This window comes from Porites lutea, chromosome 1 (assembly GCF_958299795.1).
Source record: "Porites lutea chromosome 1, jaPorLute2.1, whole genome shotgun sequence".
Classification (NCBI taxonomy): domain Eukaryota; kingdom Metazoa; phylum Cnidaria; class Anthozoa; order Scleractinia; family Poritidae; genus Porites; species Porites lutea.
The window spans coordinates 12,245,500-12,264,309 of NC_133201.1; the positions used below are offsets into that span (position 1 = coordinate 12,245,500).

The 18,810-nt window shown below is 38.6% G+C and overlaps 2 pseudogenes; both read right to left on the minus strand.

Moving 5' to 3' along the window:
- Positions 1 to 7,139: 7,139 nt before the first annotated feature.
- LOC140949923 (uncharacterized) lies at positions 7,140 to 10,009 on the minus strand (annotated as a pseudogene).
- On the minus strand, positions 9,947 to 10,896 carry LOC140945331 (uncharacterized; annotated as a pseudogene).
- Positions 10,897 to 18,810: the final 7,914 nt, after the last annotated feature.

Here is an 18,810-nt window from a genome sequence, read left to right on the forward strand (position 1 = left end):
AGTTTAGAAGTCACACGTACAAGTGGCGAAGAGTGAATTTACCTTATCACTTTCTTTCACGATGAATTAAACAGATTACAAGTTTCTATATGTCACTTGAAGACTCCAGGGGCGTAACTACCTACAGGCCAGTACGCACGCGCCTATCTGAAAAAATGTCGAATATAAAACAAAAGTAACATAGAGTAAAATAGCAAGGAGGAGGTCAATAAAAGATAGCTTTAAAAATATGCATTTACCCATGTAATTCCCCTTTAACTGAATTCTTTGATCTCCTTTGCATTAATTTCTTCATTCTTCTGTTCCATGAAAAATATAGGAAATTCATATATTCATATCACTTCAGATAATTTGTTCAAACAAAATGCGATGATTTCCCTCGTATGAATCCACATTGGTCTCTTTGCCGCTAATCTAGTGAATACAATCCGCGGTAGAGCTAAACAACCACGTCCTTTCCAGAAACAACTGCCACACTCGCCGCCGCCATGTCACCGTGGTAAATTCAGTTCTTACAGCGCTGCTGTCAAGAATCCTCAGAACGTCGACCTTAAGCAGCACCCGTCACCATTACACTCGCACGGTGAACCAAAACTCCCCCGGCAGCCTATGAACTGGGAGGTGGACAACCACCAGTCCTCGCACTTTCAAAGGCAGCAACAACCGCCCGCGCTACAGATACCTCCTCACTTCACTACAGGCTGGCAGATGCCCAGTAAGCCTCACCATGGTAAAGACTCTCATGTTGAACTCCCTCAGGAACTTATATCTTTTTTTAGAATCATCAAATCCTTACTCTAAATAATACCTAATTATTTACTAGGATACGATTAGAACATGTCATAAGATATCATTAATGTTGGCAGATTGCTCGAATCGCTCCCCGACTGGTAGTCTGTCGTTCTTTTATTTTCGTGGAATATTAATGGGATCTTTGGTAAACCCCTTGGTGATAAATTGCAAAATAATGAATGTTTGAATTTGATATGTCAATTTGTTTTCGTAATTCTTTGTGAGACCTGGAAGGAAACGATTATCGACGTAACAGGATATCGATCTGTAGTTTCAGGTACCTCAAAATTAGGAAACAATTGTCGCAACTCAGGAGGAGTTGCTTTACTCTACAAAAATGAACTCCATAATTGGGTATCAATAGAAAAAATAACTCCGAACTTTCTGTCGTTCAAAATTAGCGAAGAGTACGTAAAAACCTCAAAAGATATTTATGTTTGTGGCGTCTATATTCCGCCTAACGGCTCAAAATACTTTCTCCCTGAAATGTTTGGAGATCTTGAAAACGACATTGAAACTTTTTACTCTCAAGGATAGATTCTTTTCATGGGTGACTTTAATTCTAGAACCGGAAAATATTCGGATTGTGTAAGCCAAGAAGGAAACACCATGATTACCAATGATCAGTCCCATCTTTCTTCAGGTTGCACTCATAGAAATAGTTTTGACAACAACATTAAGAATCACGGGAAACGCCTTCTTAAAAACTGCGGAAGCGCAGATCTTAGAATACTTAACGGTAGAGTTAGTGGAGACTCCTTAGGAAGAGCCACATTTCATGGAAAGGCTGGAATAAGTGTCGTTGATTATGCCATATGTGATCAAACGTTATTTTCACACATACTAAACTTTATTGTTAAAGAGCCCACGTATTTATCGGATCATAGTCCACTGGTGACCTGGTTTTGTACTGACACCGATATTCGTAATCAAGATCCTTCACCAGAGAGTGATACTTTAAAACGATTACCAAAACAATTTATCTGGAAAAGTGACTCTACACCAAAATTCAAAGCAGCTCTTCAATCTCCAAATTTGCAAATGATAATTCACGAATACTTCAGCGACATCAATTCAGCTAAAAATGTTAACACTTCCGCGGAACAGGTAGAAAATATTCTTATCACAACGGCAAAACGGTGCCTAAAGATAAGAACGACGAGACGACATAAACGCACCTATTCACGCTCAAATAAAAAATGGTTTGATAAGGAATGTCGCTTAAAAAGATACGAATTAAGGAAATTGTCAAATGAAAAAAACAGAGATCCCTGAAATACCACTCTACGTGAAAAATATCATATTGTTTTACAGCAGTATAAAAAATTACTCGCACATAAAAGAAATGAATATTACAACAATAAACTTTCAGAATTAGAGGATATAACGTACAATTTGGATACTAAAAAATTTGGGAATTGCTTAAAATCAATGGATGACACTATAAAATACAAAGACACTCCACCAATTGCAGAAGAGAATTGGATGAATTATTTCCAGTGTCTACATTCTAATAAGCCACTTACTTCTGAGCAACAGAAAGTTGTCAATGAGTTAAGAACACGAGAAGACGTCTTAATGCAATTACGACCTCTAGACTACTTCATAACAGAAGCTGAAATAAGCAAGGCAGCAAGGAAATTAAAGAATAACAAATCTGCAAACTCCGACAAAATAAGAAACGAAATGATTAAAGCTAGCTTACCAACACTGCTACCTGTTTACCATAAACTTTTTAATACTTTTCTTAACTTAGGAACAGTACCTAAAAATTGGTGCAACGGTCTTATAACTCCCATATTTAAATCTGGCGTAAGAAATGACCCATCAAATTACCGCGGGATTTGTGTTTCTAGTCTAGGAAAGTTGTTCTTTTCAATTTTAAACCAAAGACTTCTTGAACACGTCACTTCGCTGAACATACTCCACAAGTCTCAAATCGGCTTCTTACCTAAAAATCGAACATCAGACCACCTCCTAACATCACGAACTCTTATAGACAAGTACGTCCACTGTCACGGTGAGAAAGTATACGCTTGTTTTGTTGACTTTAGAAAAGCCTTTGACTCAGTCTGGCATGACGGACTTTTAAATAAATTATTACAAATTGGTGTAGGGGGATGTTTCTATAAGTTAATCCAAAACCTATATTCAAACTCTTCGTGTGCATTGAAAATAGGTACGAGTCAAACAAAATCTTTTAGCTATTCACGAGGCGTACGCCAGGGCTGTATTTTAAGCCCCTTACTTTTCAATTTATACGTTAATGACTTACCGTCCGCATTTCAAAAAACTTTATCAGACCCTATCACCCTTCCAAATGGTACCAAATTAAATTCGCTTTTATATGCTAATGATTTAATTATTAAATCACAATCTAAAATAGGATTACAGAACTGTCTTAACACATTATCCTCTTTTTGCAACTCTTGGATGTTAGATATAAATTCCAAAAAGACCAAAGTTATGGTCTTTCAAAAACGAGCGAACAAAAACTCTAAACTAGAATTCCATATAGGTAAAGAAACCATTGATTTTGTCCATGAATGTACATATTTAGGAATCCGTATCTCCTCAACCGGTAATTTTAATATCTCACTCGAACACTTGAAAGAGAAGGCTCTTCATGCTCTTTTTAGTTTAAGAAAAGACACAAACTTTAGCAAATTAAAACCTTCTCTTGCTTGCAAAATATTTGAAACGATGATTTCCCCAATATTATCATATAATAGCGAAACTTAGGGTGTATATGTAAAACATGATTTTAAAGCTTGGGACAATACCCCAATTGAAAAATCCCACTTGAAATCTTGCAAGCGTTACCTAGAAATAAGCAATAAAGCTTCAAATGTTGCAAGTAGAAGTGAATTAGGACGGTTGCCATTAATTATTAATATTTATAAAAACATCTAAAATTACATATTGTATCTTCTGCGTAAAAACGAGGATACTGTTGTTAAACAAGCCTTTCGTACTTCGCTAGAACTTCACTGTAATGGTAAAAATAGCTTTTACCATAATCTTATGAAAATATCTGAATATTATGACCTCCCTGATTTTGATCCTAATAATTTAAGTGAAGCTAAGATCAAACACTATATAGATATAATAAAACAAAAATATATTGCATATTGGCAACATACAATCCATCATTCTAAGAAACTACAATTTAACAGCTTATTTAAACATGATTATAAAATTTCAAGTTATCTAGACTTAATTAGAAATTCTGCTAATAGGAAAGATTTAGTGAAAATTCGTATAAGTAACCACAAACTCATCATTGAAACTGGAAGATATAATCAAACTTCCCGCAATGATAGATTCTGTCCTATTTGTAACTCTGGTATAACTGAAGACGAATTTCATTTTCTCTTCCATTGTCCAAAGTACTCAATCCCAAGGGAGAAATTCTACAATCAAATCCAACAAAATTTTGTCAACTTTAATCCGGCTATCTTACACAGAATTAATAATTAAATTGATGAATTCACAGAATTTTTCCGTAAATTCACATTTGTTGAAATTTGTCTCATTATGTAATTGTCCCCGCCAACAACACATCAACAACACAGTTTGTTTTAGGCCAAGAGAGAAGTATATTTCCACATCCGAAGACACGAAATATAAATCAGGGAAAATCAAAAGAAATAAACTTCTCTGCCACCTACCCTGTCGCGAAGAAATACAGAAACAGGGAGGGTGGTTGGGAGAAAAACTGCACGAGGTAGAAAAAACAATATGACCTCTTCGAGAGTGATAAGAAACTGAAATACAATATAGCATGCAATATAAATTAACGCCTATGAATAGTGGGTGTGTCGCGTGCGGTTGTCAATTAATCCCTTTGAGCGGAAGCGCCCAAAGGGAAACAGTTGTCCCCGCCAACAACACATCACAGGGTCGTAACATGGTATATGGGCTCAGGGCTCAAAGTCCAGATATGACTGGGATCAGGGCTCAGAGGAAAGGGCTCAGGGCTCAGAAGAATGGGATCAGGGATCACAAGGCTTTTGAGCCCAAATCAGGGATCAGATTTATTACACGGTCTAAAAATCTCTTATCACAATATTTTTCCGCTTAATAAGGTTTGTGACCGTAGAATTTGCTGGCCAAGGTACATTACCTATTCTCGCTTCCGGCTGGCGGCAGTTCCTGTCATACGAAGTCCTGGGTGTTTGACGAAAACATGGTATCATATTCTTAATTTACTAATTGTTGAGGGCACCGTAATATAAATCTCAAGTCACTTTTCTCGATTTGTAACGCAACTCCTCAACGCGCTGTCAACGCCAGAAGGCAGATAAAACTATTTATACATATCTTTTTTTGCGAGAAATGGGGAAGAAGAAAAAGGACAAAAAGAAATCCTGTGACAGAGAAAGGTACGTAAGTACTTCCTTGACTGATTTACTCCTGACAAGGGTCCAAGCATAGAGTTTTTGGGCCGATCAAACATAACAATGCCGCCAGGACAATAGACAAACCGATTCATTGAAAGCGAAATTTACTGTATATCAAGCAAGTCATGCACAAGGTGACTATAAATCGAGGTTCGTATTTTTTGACCACTAACTTAACTCTTAAAAGTACTTAAATAATTAGAATGGGCGTCAAAAGTAGAATACAAAAGTACAATGAAATGGCGCGCTTTGTTGCAAAACAAATGCTTTCTCGCAATTTAATAATAAATCTGCTCTAATTACATGGAGTTTTAGGGTTATCTCGAACTCTGATGAGAAACCGGGATCGGTTCACCTACCAGTACTAGTATTGGGACGGGAAAGTAAAGGTCACATTCCATTACTGTATAACTGATAAACGCTTGTATGATAAATAGTCTGAAATTACAGTGTAGAATTAGTGAAAATAAGTGGAACACCAAAGACTTTCCTCGATCCGTGAAATACAAGTAACAAAACCTTTCTAGTTTAGTGACAATATTGATCTACAAGAATTTTTTCGGCCCTTTGAGCTATTCGGCCTCGGCTTATGTAATGGTTGGCCCCGAAAGGTATCACCACCTTAGATTTAATTTGGAGCCTGAATTTTTTAGTGGAGTGAGAAAACCCGCTCTGAACGACTACGCATCGCGGCGGCCCAGCTGCCTTTTAGAATCAATAAAGAGGCTCCACCAATCCTCGTTTATATTTTATACCGGTTGTCAAAGCCATTACACACAGAGAGCTCTGGGTCCAAAGGCACAGGAATGGCTTCGAAAGTCGCACGGCAAGAGTAAACCTTAAGGAGGATATGGACGAGGAAACGAGCGACAAAGGAAGGCATTGCAGAGCTTTGCGAAAGAATTCGGACGGGATGTACGACAGCAACGACCGAGAGGGAGGACCAAAGAAAGATCTGGTACACTTCCACTTGCTCTGAATATGTTCAGAAGGGATGCGTCGGCATATGGAGAAGATCATTCCTTTCTTTCTTGCAGTTCTTTTAAAAGATCTCCACCATAATGGTGACACATTCCTGGAAGATCACATGGGTTTGAGATGGCTGGAACAGTCAGAAGAAGATCCCCTTGTATACCAGACTGGGCACCGTGACGATAGCAATTCACCTAATTAAGTGTATCACCGGGAAAATTCAATTAATAAAAGATGGAAACAACTTCTGTTCGAGCTGCCATGAAGAGCAGCGCCTAGTTGCATTGCTCCGGGGGTCAATTGAATCAGATGATTCACTTGCGTCAGGTGGTGACGAAGAGGAAGGGGAACAAGCTCAGGCGGACAACGTTTCAGAGCCAATTACATTTGAAGCTGGAAGGAGTAGGTCTGGAAGACCTGCAACCAGATATGTCCCCTGACAATCTACAATGGTTATTAACCCAGGAAAAGCGATGAATGGGCTTGACACAGAAAAGTTTTTAAACTGTAGAACCTGTGGCTTGCATCATTTAAGGTAATTGATCGTGATCCTCACTGTAACACACAGAGTGAGAGAGGAAATTCAGACAAGACTACAACATCGACAGGGATAGCAGAATAGAAAGCTCTGATAGAACCTACAACTTGCACTAAAAATTAAAGTTAATGTTTTTCTCACCACCCATCTGAGCATCTTCTATATTCTATATTTGGAGATAAACAAAGTTGCCTAAGTTAAAATTTTGTGTAAAAACATGGATGGCATCAATTCTTTTATCAGGGCTCAGGGATCAAAATTTTTGGGAAAATGGAGCTCAGGGATCAAAATAAAGGCAAGAAAATAGGGATCAATGGGTCCCGGATATACCATGTTACGACCCTGAAATCAAAAGAAATAAACCTCCTTGCCACCAAAAAACCCGGCCAAAAACCAACCGTGTCCAGAAAGGATACAAAAAAAAGGCCAGCAATAAGACGATTACACATGAATAATAGCCTGTCGCAGTTGATTCGCAAGTGTAAGCTTAGATTCTAAACTAAATTCTAAATAAACTTTGTATGCATCACTAGACCAGTCACCATACAACTGGATAATTTCCCCCGGAATGCCGCACCTAAAGGCCCACGAGGCTGCTCCTCGTCGAAAAGAATGACCCCTGAAACTCTGGGTATTGGAAATCCCGGCCGTGACCAAATAGGAACGGAAAGCAGAAACAAAAGTACGCTTTGTAAGGGGAAAGAGGCCCTTGGAACCAAAAATGAGAAAAACAGGACACGATCGGCGAGCGGGAATTAAACGAATCATGCGTAAATAGGCAGAAACAGGGCATAACGGCGAATCGTGAATTCTAAGCAAAGGAATGTGGAGAGGACGCTCTCCAAATGGAATCGTTTTTGTACACTGAAATGTGACTAATATACCATGAGAAGTAACAGCCACATCACCACGGGTGAGATGGCGGCGAGGATCAAATGATTTCGCAGACTTAGGCACGATGTTAGCCAGACGAGCCATAAGATAAAACGTAAATAAAAAGGCACAAAAAAGAGTCCAAGAACGCGGATCACCTTCACAATCAAGAACATGGGAAATACTAAATAAAATAGAAGGAGTAACTGGGGGAGCCCTGCGCGGGGTATACAAGGCATTGCGAGCGATACCACGCAAAGTGAGGGAAAGAATGAAGTCTTTCGTGAAAGGGTAATCCGCGCCCGTAAATAAATGCAACAATTTAACGCCACTTAAATAGTTTCTAATAGACGCGGGCGTTAAAATACGACTTAAAAACTGCACGTAAAGACAAACGGTATCCAGCGTATCTGGAATAGGATCTAACTTGAAATATTGGCAAAATAGGAAAAAGGCCTTGAATTGAGTTTTTAAGTTACTGAAAGTTCCAGCACAATATGCGGAGCGCTGCGATTGCTTGAGATCCCGTCTAAGACGCCTGAGCTCCCTGGAGCCTGAAAGAGTAAAGGTCCAATGTTAGAAAGTACCGTGAAACCGGAACATCCCATCGGGAACGGGAACTTCTTGCCAATGATCGTGCTGAGCGCGCTGTAAGAACTGTGCCTTTGCTGATAAGGAGCACGAATCTCATCGGGAGAGAAGATCCGCGAAATGATTCGATACACCGGGAATATGCACAGCACAGACTTCAAACTCGTGAAGGGCAGCAAAGTAACAAATCTCACGTAAATAGGAATTCATGAAAGGATTACGACACCGTCCCGTATTCATCACAGTTACGGCCGCTTCGTTATCACAACGAACAGTGATGCGCAGTCCTGTCCAACGAGCTCCACATAATTTCAAGACAACAACGATTGTTAAAAGTTCCAAAGAACTGATGTCAAGGTTCTGTTCATAAATAAAAGGCGGAAAAACCCCATGGAAATACTGGTCATTACACACACCACTGCAGCCAGCAAGACACGCATCGGTCGAAAACACCGTATCCGGAGAAGTCCACTTAGCAATGTTAATCCTAGACACGCCGTTATACTACCTCAAGAAGCGACGCCACCAAACTAAGTCTTTCCGAAATTCTGCGGTTAAGTTAGCGTGATGATGATTATGCCTCAACTTGCCAAGCAGAGCAAGGATTCGTGCGATAAAAACTCTACTCTGACGAACGCACTTGGAAACAAACATTAACTCACCAACGAGAGACTGCAGAGCTGATTTTGTGGCAGTGCGCTTAGTAAGCCACCGATGCAACAATGTCTCAAGCTCACAGAGACTCTCGGAACTCACGGACTACGTAAAATTGTTCGTGTCTAGTTGAACGCCCAAACAAATCATCACAGGCGAAGGTGAAAAAGATTTTTCACTAGACTTTTAAAGCCCGAGCGACTTTAACAAATCTCCTAGCGCTTGAAAATCACTAGTTGCGGTACTAGGAGAAGAGACTCCAATAAAATCATCCAGATAATTGAACAAAGAGCGCCCCTGTTGTCGAGAAATCCATGAAACAGCTGATGTAGATCGCTGACAGGCCAGAGCCGCAGAACGCAAGCCCTTGGTAAGGACCGTATCAAAATAGAACTGATTGTCCCAGGTGTACCCAAGTAAATGATAATCTTTGGGATCTACTGGAAACTGACGATCTCTTTTTTGAGATCACGTTTGTAGAGCAAACAACCCGGACCCAGAGAAATTACTGCATCCACAATCGAATCAATGGTCGGATACGACAATGAAATGGGCTCGCCCAGGGTTGAGTCACTTGGAATTCCGTCGTTCACTGAGGTACCGCAGGGCCAGCTTAAATAGACAATAACTCTACGTTTAGCCGAATCCCGTTTGGGCACAGTATTAAGAGGCGAAACCACAAAGCCATCGGTGAATGGCACGGCGTCAAAAGGACCGGCAACCCTGCCGAGAGAAATTTCCTTCGTCAAATAAGCGGTAACTTGTTCCGAAAACAGAGGGGCACCGCGATGAGTCCGAAGATCAAAAACGGGTAATGTAGTGGGCATAAAACCAACTGGCCAGCCAAACTCTAAAAATTCACAAACAACATTGTCCTCATAATCTTGAAGTAGCTCGCGCCATGTAAAAATATTCAATGTGGAGGGTACAGTAAGCCTAGCAACTAAATAATTTGGTTTACCAGTTTGAGCCCCGAAATCATGAACATCCCGATAAGAATAACAAGCCGCACGAGGCGAAAAATATTGTGAAAAACTCGACTGTAAACTAGACCTTGATCGGCTAACAGACTCGGTACAAGCAAAGGGAGCAACTGCATCATGAAAACGGTCAAAGCTAGAAGATAAAATGTCATGTTCGACTTCCTCAGAAAAACAAGGAGCACATTCATCCACGGACTCAGCATGGTGGACGAAGGTGTTCGAGGTAGTTAGTTTTTTGTCTCCGAACTTGCAGAGGCAAGGGAACATTCGGACGAGCCAGCGCGATGGTGCTCTTGTTTTCGTGATTGCACCCAGCAGTCGAAGCAAATATGCCGCCATAAAATAGGTAGCCATAATGTGCTTGATTAAAAGAACACTGGTGCCGTTGGAAATCTCGACAATACAAGACTGTGGTGGAGGACGTGGAAGATCCTCCACTGGTAGATGATTTGGGCGTCTTAGGAAGCCCGTAGAGAGTACGGCTCTCTAAATGAAACAAGGAATCGCCCCACTTGAGAAGGCCTCGCTCGATCTCCAGAAGAACAGCCCCGTGAAAACTGAGTACGGCTTGCCACTCGTACTGCTGGGCAAAATACATGAGAGACACCAAATGCTTAAGCCGAGCGGAACGCTTCATCTCCGGAAGGTCGGGGGATTGGAGGATTTGTCCGTAACCCGCAACGAACTCCTCTAACGTCAGGTCATCATATTTAATATCACGACGAGCATTCGTGAGACTGAGGAAGCTATCCGGCCATAGCTGAGGATAAAGGAAGGTAGTCGTAATTTTTGACTCCTTCCCGGATTTTAAAGACTTACCACCACCATTTGACGCACTTGAGTCTTTGGCGCGGACGTGCGCGGGCGGCTTAACCTCGTCGTGGTCCGAGTCACTAGCGCTGGAATCCGCCAACCCAAGCTGGGCGACGCGTCGATCGGCTTGTTGGGACAAGTCTTGCATTGCGCGCACCTCAGGCAAAGTAACTCCAGAAGCCGTCGCCCCGCCAGTGCTCGTGGATGGAACGGGAACTTCCTTAAGCGACGACTGGTTAGTAAGGAGGGCACGCAGTTGCTTATTATCAACCTGGACCTCCTTTAGGCCAGTGGTAAGCGATTTTACAGCCCCTACCAGAGAAGCGAGAGTTTGCCTGTCGCTTGGGCTTGAAAGTAATTAAGTTTCTTGCGGTTCATCTTCAATTGGCTGCGAAGGAAAGGCGGTATCTTCTTCAACAACAGAGACATCAAGAAATTGTTCTGGCCCAGAGCAACTCTTTCCCGGCTTTTCAAACGTATGCTCCGAGAGCGGCGTCTTATTCCCAGTACAACGACAAGTTTTACCCATGATTAACAGAGAGAAAAGAAAAACTACACGAGGTAGAAAAACAATGTGACCTCTTCGAGAGTGATAAGAAACTGAAATACAATATAGCATGCAATATAAATTAAGGCCTATGAATAGTGGGTGTGTCGCCTGCGGTTGTCAATTAATCCCTTTGACTGGAAGCGCCCAAAGGGAAACAATGATTTACGTAATAATTTGTTATCAAATCATGTTGATGACACTTGATTGACTATATTAATCATTGCATTGCATTATCATTGTTATGATTTGTTTGTTTGTTTGTTTGTTGTTGTTTTTTTCTTTTTTATGTTAAAGCTTGTGCAATACTGTAACTACATAATTATAGTCATGCAAATAAAGCTTATGTTGTTGTTGTTGGGTAGATGATAATGCGTGAAAACATAATTCAGGATAGTCCGCCCCAAAACAACAACATTCAGCAACAAATTCAATTGTTACACCGATTTAACTTGCAATAAACCTTAAGAGACTTCTTCTCAAGTAGTCAAACGCTAAGGACAACAGTTTACAGTCATTTGCTTTCTCTGCCAAATACCACGTCCGACAAGCCTTTGTACTTTTACAGCCGGCTTTATTCGAAATTTTCTTGGTTAACTTGAGCGTTTAAACGCTGTGTATGTATTTCGAACATTATGATGTGAAGTCATGATTAAAGTCGTAAAATCCTTTTGTATACAATTCCACAATGATCATCAATAGGTTCTTGATAAAATGCATGACTGTCGACGTTACGAAACAGTCTACTATAAAACTGTCTGCTTTAATAATGGAACAATTTAGGCAACTGATAATGTATCATTTCCGTCAATTGATTAACATGCACAGAACGAGATCAATGTCTAACCTACCCCAAACTTTGATTTTGGCAAAGTGGTAGAAAATCCCGAATCGGCTTAAATGATAGCCTCAGGGGAAATTAGTGTACACAATATGTAACACCATACTAATCATGATTTTGAGTACCTACGCGACACATTTTAGCGAAAGTTTTATATTCGACAGCATTTTTTTACAACTGGATATTTCTAGAGTGAGTTTAGATCCAAATATGGATGTAGCCCATTGTTAATAAATTGCAGCGTGCTGGGTAAGAAACAAAAGAAATGACGCTCAAAGACAAGTTAACTGACAACATACAGCCTTAACTCACATTGAACGAATGGATTAGCACAATAATGAAGCTCTATATATTGAAGGTCGTGACTGCGGGTCAAACCAATGACAATAATTAAATTATATTTCATTCCAAATTTTTAAATAAGGTTTACAGTCACTTTTACTTTTTTTTCAAAATTGCCTTTTAAATGTCGTACTGCGGCGCATTTTGCTACTGCCGTGCTTAAATCAAAAGTAATTTCCCTTTGTGCAGAGGTAATTATTGGTTGTTGGATATCATAAATATGCAGACAACTTTACACTACACCTTCGCTTGCCTCTACTTTGTGTAAACAATTATCGTTAAATTAATGGAATTAAATTAATCGCATCAATGTATAGAACAAAATTTAATGTTGTCTTTTAAAGTTCTTAACTAAAAATTTACACCATACTTATTAATTTAATAATTTCTTTTGCATAATAAATAGTTTAGTGGGTAGTTCAGTGTTACTAGACTCAGACTAAGCGACTTTCGTTGAGGTCTTTGCAAACTACGTTTTTGACATTTCCGTGTTTCAAATTGTCTTAAATTGTGTTTTTTTGGGAAACAAACAATAATTAAAGTCATTCACAGTAGACGACAGCTCTTAGACAGGTCTTTTGACGACGTTCAATGATTTGCTTAAAGTAAGCTCCTACACGGGAATATAACACCCAAGGCATGCGAATGTTTTTTACTAAAATCTTCTCCTATTCGTTGAAATCCAGGGTGCCCAGCATAGAATGTCTATCAAAAAAAAAATAGCGATAATCATAATGATATTGATAATAATAATAATTAACAAAAGCAAAAGAAAGGTGCCAGAAGCTACTGCTAGAGCACAGCCCTTGTCTGATCTTCTGATCCGGTGCCTAACACTGCAGTACCTGTTACTGTAATTGCTGCAGGCAAAATGAAACTCCAAAGGTCATACAAGTTGAACAGAAACTCCTTGACAATTTTATCCAACTTCAAAGGTAAGCGCTAAACAGTTACATCCGCACTTCATCCATTTCTCTAGCGAAAATCATTCCTTATCTTGTCTCATGTTTTTAATGATTGGGTTTTTAAATGTATAGCCTGCGTGGCAGGCGTTCGAAAGGGAAGGAGAAGGGAATTAGGGCGCGAGGCTGCGAGCAAGGGGGAAGAGAGGAGAGGAACTCCTTCCTCCTTCCTCCTTTCTCGCGTGTCTTTCACGCTTCTCGCGCGCCCCAAATCCCCTTTCCCTTCCTTTTCGAACGCCTGCCACGAAGGCTATTAACTATACTCTACCTGGCAGCATTAAGGCTATGATCAGATCGGATTAGCCTTTATCGGTCAAACAGTCATTGCACCGACTCATCCCCCGTCGTCTCTCATGCAGTCTCTTATTAAATATTAACGAGAGAAGGGCGGGGAGTCAGGCTTCTCGTAGTCTGTCCTCAGCGATGTGATTCCTGTGTAGAAACGCTTTTGTGGAAGAGTCAGATCATGAGCGCTTTCACAATCATACAATTCTTGATGTGATGAGACAAATGGAACGTTCAGTTATCATTTCACAAGCAATGGAAGTCCAAGACCGGATTCTAAGATGCGACTTATTACATGTAGGGACAGGAAGCTGGGATGTTGTGGCAAACTCATTTTGTTGAGGCCTCAAATGTAATAAATGACCCTAAATGTAATAAATGTCCTAAGTGTAATAACTTTTGGCCCTAAATGTAATAAAGGTCCTAAGTGTAATAACTTTTGACCCTAAATGTAATAAAAGTCCTAAGTGTAATTCTTTCAGCTCTTTATATGCTTAGGGTCATAAGACGATTTCATAGAAACTTGTAAACGTTATTTACAAGTACATAACAAGGCATCCAACATTGCTTGTAAAACTCGGTAAATTTCCCACTATCATTGATATAAATAAAAAGATTCTAAATTATTTAGACTATCTGAGAGGTAAAGATGAAGATTCTATAGTTAAACAGGCCTTACAAATTTCAATTGACCTTCATCATAACGGAAAAACTAGCTTTTACTCTAATCTCATCAAAATGGTTGACTACTAGGATCTAAACTATGACTTTTCCTGTAATTCATTGAGTGACTCAATAGTTAATAGGTATATCGGCATAATGAAAAATAAATACGTCTCTTACTGGAATCAGACCCTTCAACAATCACAAAAACTCAGTTTTTATTGTACAATCAAAGACGACTATAGCCCCTCGCCGTACTTAGTTTTAACAAGAAAAAACCCTTCCAGAAAAGCATTAGTTAGATTTAGAGTAAGTAGTCATCAACTTAGAATTGAAACAGGTAGATACGAAAACATTCCTCGCAATGAAAGGATATGTCACTTTTGTACGTACAAGTAACAAAATCGAAGATGAAAATCATTTCTTACTAGATTGCAAGGCTTATTCTCAGATCAGAGACATATTTTTCTCCAAACTAGAAACTAACTGAAAATTTTTTGCAGACTTTCCGAAGGAAAACGAGTAGAACTTTTCTAAAATGAAGCTTTTTAAAGTGGGACATGTGGCTCATGATAGTTCGACTTTAAATAGTCTTACGTGACTTCAAATCACTTTCACACGATACTTTAATATCTCTTCTTAAGCTTTCTTATGAATTCTTCTGATTATTTAATTAACTATCAATTAGTTTCATTTATTTTTCAATGCTTTGAATTAAGAACCAAATTAATATCAATGAATGAATGAATGAGAACTGTAACGTTTTGTAATGTTTTACACGTACTAATTAGTTGAATTAGTACTTAAATTTAGACTAATAGCTTTTGCAATACTGTAATTCCTCTATGCTCATGCAAATAAAGCTTTTGGTGTTGTTGTTGTTGCATAGCGTTTGCTTTTAGCCTTATTACAGGTTAACAGAGCGCCAGAATGTGTCTAGGGAATATCAAACACTAAATACCCCAGACAGATCCCCTATATAGCCATTTGAGTAACAACTTATTATTCAGTTATTGATATCATTATCACTGTTATTTTTATTATTCTTATTAGCTGAAAAGAATGTTTAATCGAAGTGAATTGTAAATAGTCCTTTAACCGAATAGTAATTAATTGTAAATAGGTTTTAATAGTTAGCATTGTTACCAATAATACTTCTTTAACGACAACTTGAAAGCAGAGTCCATGATATGAAGCAAATTTTTTAAGAACTCTTTAATGTCAAAAAAGGACTGACGTATCTTAAAACTTATGTAACAAAAAAGAAAAGCCTTGTTTATTATAGCAAATTTTCTCAAGAATCTGAAACTTCATCCACTGGATTGAACTAAAAAATCTGTTTCATAGGCAAAGGCAGCCTGTAGTGTAAGTATAAAGATATACTGCCCTTAATATCTTGCTGTTTATATATAACTTCGTGTTCACAGCATTCTGTATGGACCGACCGACATACTCTTTTGGAAAATGATAAATAAAAAACATTTCTTTTTTTGGAGGAACATTAAAAAACCCCATAGGCAAAAGTATTTAATTTACTACGATTGTTTCTAATGAACATTAATACTTCCTTCAATTACTAAATTACTACTGTATTTTGAAAACTTTTGCGTAGATTCCATCTGTTTATAACTCGCGTTTCACGATGTAGGGATGAGTAGGAAACTCGATCGAGACGTAGTTAATTTATAAGTGTTTCTCCTACCTCTTGAGCGCTCTAGCCGCTTTCTAAGTTAATGAATATCTATGAAGACTACAATAGGGCAAAGAAAGTGAATCGCCCGCTGGCTATAACATTAATATCGCACCAGACCGTCGCATGTTTCAGTCAGGGACCTTATCAAGTTTGGGGCTGTTATACTACATACATGTATACTGTTAAGACTTCCATTATATTTAGGGCTAAAACCTATTACACATATAATTAGACCCTTTATTACATTTAGTGCCAAAAATTATTACATTTAGGGCCTTTATTATAAACCTTTAGGGCCAAAAATTATTACACATAGGACCTTTATTACATTTAGGGTCATTTATTACATTAAAGGCCTCAACAGCGTTGCGGTGGTCTTGTCTAGCGTTGCGCTCTTGCAGAAAACAAATTACTTTTAGTTATTCTTGTTGTACTGTAGTTTCGGCATAGCTCATCGTCTGTTTATAACAAGTAAGTCTAAACCCCATGTAGCACCTTGGCGTAAGAAGTCCATATCTGCTAAGTTTTTACAAGTACTAGATTTTAAATCTTAAAATAAACCAGCGTCTCTTTCGAGAAATTAACTGAAGTCTTCAATTCAACCAACTACCTCAGCAAAGCACTGTGAATTTAGCCTTTTATGCTCTCGCCCAGAACTACTTTGCATATCATACATTGTATATGCAAATTGTAATCTATAGATGATTTTAGAGAACACCTAATATAAAATAATTATATAAAAGAAGAATCAGCAATTTAAGCCGATACAATACATCTGAATGATATTATAAAAGATTAATTTTTGGTTTTTCTTCCACATTCTGCCCGAAAATGATCGCCTTTTAAAAATTATGATGAACCTTAAAAGTGAATGAGATGTTTACTTTTTTATTCCTCATGCGTGACCTGATAGAAAGATAATGTTTGGCGCCGAGTTTTGTTTTTTTGCTGACTTTCCGAAGGAAAACGAGTAGAACTTTTCTAAAATGAAGTTTTTTAAAGTGGGAAATGTGGCTCATGATAGTTCGACTTTAAATAGTCTTACCTTGAGAGTTTCCTCCTAGCCCAAACAGTAATAACCCCGCCAGTAATAGCAGTAACCAGTGATAAAAAGCCATGGACGCGAAATCGTACAGCTCAAACTGCTCAAACAGGGTAAAGAAACCGTTTTCTAGTACGTTAAAAAAAAAAGCAATGAAACCTTTACTAACAAAAGTTTCCTTCCTTTGAAGAATAATAATATCATTATTTTTAAGACTGTATCAAAACACTATAACTAGTTTTATCTTGCTATTATAAACAACACACTTCACTTTGTGTTCCTTTGTATCATGTGACATAACTTTGAGCAAATTTACAAATCCTTATTTCCGTAGAAACCATTAAGAATATAATGCTCTTTTAATTTTCTTATTTGGAAGAAAAATAATATATATATAAAGGACATCATCTTCTCTATCTACGACCAGAAAGAATAACTAGATGCAACAGAACTGATCTATGCACTATGCAAGTGTCTTAAAAGTGAGGCGCAAACATTAGCATGGTGACCTCCTTCTTCCTGAACGGCAAAATAGCGCGAGCAAACATGGCTAAATATAGCGTTCAAAAAATATTGATCATAACGTTAAAGTAATAAATTAACTTTAGTAATTCAGTTTCCAAAAAATGAGTTGAAGTAACCTAACCACTTATTATCTCTAACAACAAAATATGTATCATGGTACCTAATGTAATAGCTTGAAATCGAGTTGTCGATCTTTAGCTTTATACGCTCAATAATCGCAGAAAAAGGAAATCATGTTCTGGATATAAGTGTTAAATGTCAAAGGAATTGGGGGCTATAGTTATGACTTTCATTTTCCCTTTACTTGACCTACCGCGACATTATTACCTAGCCAGTCATAATAATAGACCACCTTTGCTCGCACGGCAAAACCGAAATTGTTTCAATTTCCTTCAAGTTCGACACATCACTGAAATTGCCATAGGCACAGCTTTAACTTTGTGCGATAAACAGGTTGATATCAAGACATCAGTTTTATTTTGTTAAAATGATTTAAGACTTCGTCCCAATGTATTCGAAGGCTAAGGACTGTCCCTGTCCCTCGTACTAGCCTTTTTTAGGGACGGACCATTAGAAAATTTATGGGGGGGGGGGGGTGGGCGAAGTACAGAAAAAAATTCGCACAAGGGAAAATTAAATGAAAAACAATTCTTGCACGCCAATTAATCCTAAAAAATAATCACGCTATGGCCTAAAAAAATTCAAACAAGGAATTTGGTAACGAAAAAAAAATCCTGCGGCTCGAAAATTCCCCCTCCCACCCCCCCCCCCCCCCCCCCCACCCCATAACTTTTCTAATGGTCCGTCCCTTGGATCAGAGAAACAAAAATACAAGCAAAAAAGGATCAAACCACCCTCTACTGAGGACAGGGGTCAGTGTGTAATGCCCTTCCTTTCTTGTCGACGCGTGATTTCATTTCTGCTCCTGTTGGTGTTGATAGACGGCAAATTAGACCTTAAAGTGCCTACTTCAAATCTTTCCAGAAACACAGTCACCAAAAAATCAAAAAATTCACAGTCATTTTCTTTCACTGTAAAGTGACATGTCCTACGAGTAATTGTGGCGTTTGTTACAGCCACGAATTTCGCTCGAAAATGATTTCCTTCGGGTTCGTATTTTGAGCGTTGGAGAAAATTTTAAACGTCAGTTAAAAGGAATCTGTAATCACGCTTGGGTATTACCATCAAATAAGATATTACACGATATGTCGTGCGAAGGTGTACTTCGTACATTATGATGTCAAATCATGATACGATTAGAATCGTAAAATTCTTTTGTTTACAGTCCCAC